Genomic DNA, 7090 nt, shown 5'->3' with positions numbered 1-7090 from the left:
AGCACACACTCTATGAATGACCGACTAGACCATAGAGATTGGTAGGGCTAGGGCTTATGGATTATTATAACACAAAACAAACATGTTGCTGCTGCTAACTCATTAATTTCTAGACACCACGAAGATCTGGGTGGCCGGGAAAAAGATGTGGTTTGAACAGTGCAATTCGGTATTGTGCTTGATAAGTTGGGTTTTCCTCCTCCCAGAAGCAGAGGACGTCCCCAACAGCAATGGCCCTGTCATTGACAAAGGCTCTCCATCCTCCAGACTGGAGAACTGGCTTCAGATATCTGCCGGGCCTAACAGCTAACTTGAACTCGTAATCCCGATGTGTCTTAATTACCTGGATTGACAGGAGGCAGCACAGCAAGCATTTGCTTGGTCACTACAAGTCTCCCAACATCGGTGCCCGTGATCACTTTCTGTACACCGTGTGCAAGCTCCATTGATATCATCACTCCCTCTTTACAAATGAATTCACTTAGCCACTTATCTTCTGATGTTTAGAGGAGCTGAGCTCACTCGGATGCTTTTATATTAGGAAAATCTGACATCACCAATTCACGTCAGAATGTTCTAATTGTTACACAATCAGAAAAGCAATATTTATGTGGTTTTTGTTCTAATTGTTACTTACAAATGTGAAACCTTTGACAATCAGAAATACAATAACGGTTTTCTTTTAAATAATTGACTTGTAGACATCATATATATATATATATATATATATAAAAGAATAAATGAGAGGAGAGGACCCTTTTGGAACCCTTTTGGAACTCCTTTTTCGTTCATGTCGGTACTGTCTTAATTTGTTGGAGTCAACATATTTCGCATTAGAAACGGGGCCTTATAAGAATCTCTATATCCAATAAATAAAACACTTTCTCATCTTTGTACATCCCAAAGGAATAAATGGAAGATTACAAAACACTTTCTCACTTTTTCATTCAAGTTCTCAACGATCGTCGTATAAGGCAAATGATATAGACTCAATTTTTGCGGCCAAGTAGCAACCAATTGGATCTCACTAATTAAAAAAAGAAAAACGAAAAAGAAAGTAATAAAAGCCTCATCGATGCAGCAATTACGTAATAATTACAAACCAAAAACGCCAGTACCGTTTACTTGGGGTCAAGCCTCCCATCATCTGAATACCATCTCGATTTTTAATCTAATAAAACAAATATCTCACGAAAGAAATCTATTAATTTTATGGCAAATAATTTCATTGAGTATTTATTAGACACTAAAAATTTGATTCAAACTAAATTAGGACAAATTCAATATAGTCATAAACTTTTGCATTGACTTTTAGACACCAATTGATGTTGCAGTTTCTTATTTGCTGTGAATAAATAATGTCCAAAGTGATCTCATAATAAAAATGAAACACCGCCACATCAATTGGTATCCACAAATAGGTAGAGTAAATTAGCGTCTCTAGTATAGGCCGAGCATAGAATTTGTAAATGTATTTAATTGGTTTTGGTAGTGCTTTTAGCATCAGGTATATGTTTTTGTCTGATATTAGTTAATAACATTGCATTTTCTGTCATATTTACCTTTCAATTTAAAAAAAACATAATGAAGTCATGAATCAGAAAACAACATTTTAACAACTGTGGAATAAAAAACACATAGCATAACTGTTGCATAATCTAAAGTCTATTATCAATTTGAATTCAGACCAGCAAATTGACACACATAACTTTAAATATCCCTATGGCTACTCATTTTGCTTAATGGTCTCATCCATTCCATTCCAACTCAATCTTGAAGCAGCCAAGCGCAAACATGTAACAGAGGAAGGATCTAAATGCACCGAGATATGTCATGCCACCAACTAATCCATAAGGGCATGTTTGGTATGGCTCACTAAATAGGACTGTGCTATATTAGACCTGAAACCCATGTTTGGTTAGCAAGAGGACTAACGTAAATGGGATAGTAGAGCCCAACAGTAAAAAAAACGCCTCACTCGTTCTCCTTATACAGAGAAGCTCAAAATGAGTTCGCAAAATAAGCCTTCGCTATATTGAACACGCCTCTCTCCAGTTCACTTCTTCTCTGCGACTCCGTCTTTGTAACTCCACCTCTCCTGCGTTCAACATCGACTCATCTTCTTCGAATCTTGACGCAAGTAAGTTTTTTCTGGTCTTTCCCTTTGGATACCTCTCTTATTCCTTCTTCCATCTCTTTGATTTTTGCAAATCTCCTCAACAATTTTGACTGTGCTATGAGAATCTCTCCTTCCTTTTCTCTGTTATTTTCTTCTTCTCTTCTCTAATTTTCATAGAATCTGTAGGGACATATATATACATGATGTTAATTGGCCCCTCAGTGTCACCGGTTCTCTAATCGGTGTCTCTGATAGTGTGGGTGATGGTGGGCTCATTATCGCATAACACATACAAGTTGTGGGGCATTGGCAATGGGCAATGGGCAATGGGCAATGGGCATTGGAATGTGTGGGTGTTGGTTTCATTTCTGTTGGGAGGAAGGAAGAAGCAAACTCAGCAGAGCAGGTAATCGATTTGTTTCATTGTGGTTCTGTGTGGTTTATGTCTTGTTTAAATTTCAAAATCAGAAGCCATTCATTTTAGTTTAATTGCAATTTGCTTTAATTTCGTGTATTTCATGTGGGTTTTTGAATTGAGCCATCTTCTTCTGGGCATTGCATTGAAGCAGAGAAGTAGGTCTAGGGATTAGGGATTAATTAATCACTCAACTCTTTGAACAAGGCTTTAAGGCTTTGATGATTTGACATCTATGTCACCATGTTGGTGTGCTCTAGAGAGGCTATAGGCGACATCCTAGTTTAATTCGAATCAGGAAATCAAACATAACAACTAATATTCTAGAAAGTCGAGAGGCTTGACATGATTAATTACGTTTCTGTGCAAGATCAGTCCTTCGGACTTTAGGATGATCAGTTACCTCTCATTGTCATACTACCCAATGATGGCCAAAATTACCTTAAATCACATGTGGAGGCTGCCCACATTGCACCTTGGTTGAAGGAATACATGGTGCATTCTGTGTCATTCTTGTGAAGATGCTTCGTCATCAAATTGCAGAAAATAATTTGATTCACGGTTGATTTTTTTAACATATAAATTTTACCAGAAACAAACTTTCATTGAAGGAAAAAGAAAAGAGTACAGAAACAGGAAACAAGGTGTCTTCCTGCCCATAAGACCTGACTAGAAATCTTTATGAAGTTTAAAACATTGCCAAAAAAAAAAAAAAAAACATTCAAAACAGTACAGACTCTGAGACACTACAGCTTTCCAACATATTCATGGTTGGATCTGAATAAATTTTTTGAATGCTTATTCTTGTGTCTTTAATACAAGATTATTTTTGACTTCGTTTTTGGTCCTTTTTTAGGATGGAAATTTAAGGACATTGATAATTCAGAACCATTCCCGAAACTAATAGTGAACCAGTAAAAGTAGTCGTTGCTGATAACCTCCCGATATAGGTTTCAACTCTGTAAAAACTTTTGTGTCTTTATCAACACCTCATTCATTGCATGATATCTATCTTTTTTTCTTTTTCTTTTTTTTTCTTTTTTTTCTTTTTATACAGGTTTTGCTTGCTTTTGCACATTCTGATATAGTCAGGTATTTTATTTCCAATTTGTTCTTACGAAACAAATCAGAGGTGGTGATCTTGGGGATCTTAGCTAGGACTTGAACAGTATCACACTAACAAAGATATCTGAACTTGGTTGTACAACCAGAATTTCAAGATATGACTTTTGTTTTATTTTGTTTTTTTGTCAATATTTGTAATGCAGTCTTGCATCTATCAAACACAACCTCGTTTGAATGTATTCATTTTCTAAATCATCCCTACTAATCAATAGTTCAGCAAGGAACAAATTGACCGAGTCCTTTCCATTTTCCTATTCATCATAGCTATTAGCTTGTGCTCTGCATTCCAGCAGTGTCACGGAATTTGCATCTATTTCATGGTTTAGATTGTGTTGGTAAATTCTGAGAAATTAAAAGTACTCTATGTCATGAGTTTCTTAGGAACTGTTGTACTTATTTCTAGAAATATCATGGTTCCATATTGAATGAATTGTCAGGTATCAAAGCGATCAGCAGCCTAGCACATGGGGTTGATTTTACAACTTGAATATAAAAAATTAGCCAATAATCAACATTTTAACACTCGGCTNTGCGAGACCAAATTTTGCGCGGCGAAAAATAATTCGTCGCCCAAAGTCACTTCGCGCGACAACTTTTGCGCGACGACAATACATCGTCGCGCAAAGTATTGCGCGACCAAATTTTGCGCGACGAAAAATAATTCGTCGCCCAAAGTCACTTCGCGCGACAAACTTTTGCGCGACGACAATACATCGTCGCGCAAAGTCTTGCGCGACCAAATTTTGCGCGACGAAAAATAATTCGTCGCCCAAAGTCACTTAGCGCGACAAACTTTTGCGCGACGACAATACATCGTCGCGCAAAGTCTTGCGCGACCAAATTTTTTGCGCGACCAAATTTTGCGCGAAGAAAAATAATTCGTCGCCAAAAAGTCACTTCGCACGACAAACTTTTGCGCGACGACAGTACATCGTCGCTCAAAGTCTTGCGCGACCAATTTTGTGCGACGAAGTGACTTTGGGCGACGAGGAATAATTCGTCGCTCAAAGTGACTTTGCGCGACGAAAAGTAAACTTCGTCGCGCAGAGTCCTTATAAAAATAAATAAAATAAAAAAATATTTTTTAAAAATTTTTCCATGACGTAATCCAAACATTTTGTCACCTAAACCAATTTATTTTTGTTTTTTTATTTTGTATGCATAACACTTAAGAAATTAAACGGTATATATATTTATTAAGTAACTTTAAATTTATTATTTTAGATCGGATCGGATTTTTATTAGAAAAATATATTCTTGTTGTTCGGATTGGTTTTTTGTTAGAAAATATATATTTTAAATTGACGATCGAATTATTTCATTGTATTCATATCGGGTCAAAGAGTGTAGCAGTAAAAAATCATCAAAATCGGAGTTAAAATAACCGTTAAATCTTGATTCTTCATTATAACCGTCGAAAAGTTTTATCCCCTTACTTGATCTCTGAATGTTTATTTTTTCCGATTTCTGGCTATATGATCTCGAAGTATAAACAAACAAGTTTGATGGTTGGATCGTTGAAACTAGTTTTTTTGAATGCATATGCCATCAAAACAATATATTCACTAACAATTAAGAGTTTATTTATACTTTTGTTAAATATAACATAAGATTTTGTGGTATCCACTAGTGTAAATATTTTAAATTGAAGATCAAATTCAGTCATTGTATTCATATAGGGTCAAGGAGTGTAGCTGTAAAAAATCATCAAAATCGGAGTTAAAATAACCATTAAATCTTGATTTTTCATTTATAACCATCGAAAAGTTTTGTCCCGTTACTTGATCAATGAATGTTTATTTTTTCCGATTTTTGGCGTATATGATCTCGAAGTATAAACAAACAAGTTTGACGGTTGGATCGTTGAAACTAGTTTCGTAGAATGTGTATGTCATCAAAACAATATATTCACTAACAATTAAGAGTTTATTTATATTTTCGTTAAATATAACATAAGATTTTGTGGTATCCACTAGTGTAAATATTTTAAATTGAAGATCAAATTTAGTCATTGTATTCATATAGGGTCAAGAAGTGTAGTGTAAAAAATCATCAAAATCGGAGTTAAAATAACCGTTAAATCATGATTTTTCATTTATAACCGTCGAAGAGTTTTGTCCCGTTACTTGATCTATGAATGTTTATTTTTTCCGATTTTTGGCGTATATGATCTCGAAGTATAAAAAAACAAGTTTGACGGTTGGATCGTTGAAACTAGTTTCGTAGAATGCATATGCCATCAAAACAATATATTCACTAACAATTAAGAGTTTATTTATACTTTCGTTAAACATAACATAACATAACATTTTGTGGTATTCACTAGTGCAAATGTTTTAAATTGAAGATCAAATTCAGTCATTGTATTCATATAGGGTCAAGGAGTGTAGCTGTAAAAAAATCATCAAAATCGGAGTTAAAATAACCGTTAAATCGTGATTTTTCATTTATAACTATCGAAAAGTTTTGTCCCGTTACTAGATCTCTGAATGTTTGTTTTTTGTGATTTTGGGGATATACGATCTTGAAGTATATACAAACAAGTCTTATGGTTAGATCGTTGATGTGTGTGTGTGTGTGTGTGTGTGTATATATATATTTATTTATCAAGTAGCTTTAAATTTATTTATTTTGTACATAAAACACTTAAGAAATTGAATAGTATATACATTTATTAAGTAGCTTTCACCTTAATTATATTTTAAATCATAAAATAAAATATTTTTATTTTTTATTATTCATAACAATTATTTTTATAAATATTGTGCTACGAACCAATGTTTCGTCGCGCAAAACTTTGCGCGACCAATATATATTTTTCGTCGCGCAAAAATTTGGGCGGGTACCAAAAATGGGACGCGGGAATTTTTTTTATATAATTGTTTTAGACTTTGCGCGACCAATATGTATTTTTCGTCGCACAAAAATTTAAAAATTTTGGCGGGTACCAAAAATGTGATGCGGGAATTTTTTTTTTAAAAAATAATTTTTTAGACTTTGCGCGACCAATATTACTATATTCGTCGCGCAAAACTTTGCGAGACCAATATGTTTCGTCGCGCAAAACTTTGCGCGACCAATATATATTTTTCGTCGCGCAAAAATTTGGGCGGGTACCAAAAATGGGACGCGGGAATTTTTTTTATAATTGTTTTAGACTTTGCGCGACCAATATGTATTTTTCGTCGCACAAAAATTTAAAAATTTTGGCGGGTACCAAAAATGGGATGCGGGAATTTTTTTTTTTTCAAAAAATAATTTTTTTTTAGACTTTGCGCGACCAATATTTCTATATTCGTCGCGCAAAACTTTGCGAGACCAATATGTTTCGTCGCGCAAAACTTTGCGCGACCAACCATATTTTCGTCGCGCAAAGTGATACGGTTTTTAAAAACCGAAATAACTCCTCCACCATTTTCTCAATTTCTTTC

At 34.7% G+C, this 7090-nt stretch overlaps 1 long non-coding RNA gene across 1 annotated transcript; it reads left to right on the top strand.

The window, feature by feature from the left end:
• The first annotated feature begins 1918 nt into the window (after positions 1 to 1918).
• LOC117637903 lies at positions 1919 to 4181 on the top strand. The gene is made up of 4 exons (XR_004587242.1): positions 1919 to 2140; positions 2297 to 2525; positions 3391 to 3484; positions 3592 to 4181. It is a non-coding gene; the product is annotated as an uncharacterized LOC117637903 (long non-coding RNA).
• The last annotated feature ends 2909 nt before the right edge of the window (positions 4182 to 7090 follow it).

The sequence above is a fragment of the Prunus dulcis genome, chromosome 8 (assembly GCF_902201215.1).
Source record: "Prunus dulcis chromosome 8, ALMONDv2, whole genome shotgun sequence".
NCBI classification, from domain to species: Eukaryota; Viridiplantae; Streptophyta; class Magnoliopsida; order Rosales; family Rosaceae; genus Prunus; species Prunus dulcis.
Note: the sequence above shows the minus strand (reverse complement) of the source record. Positions and strands in the feature narration are given on the sequence as shown.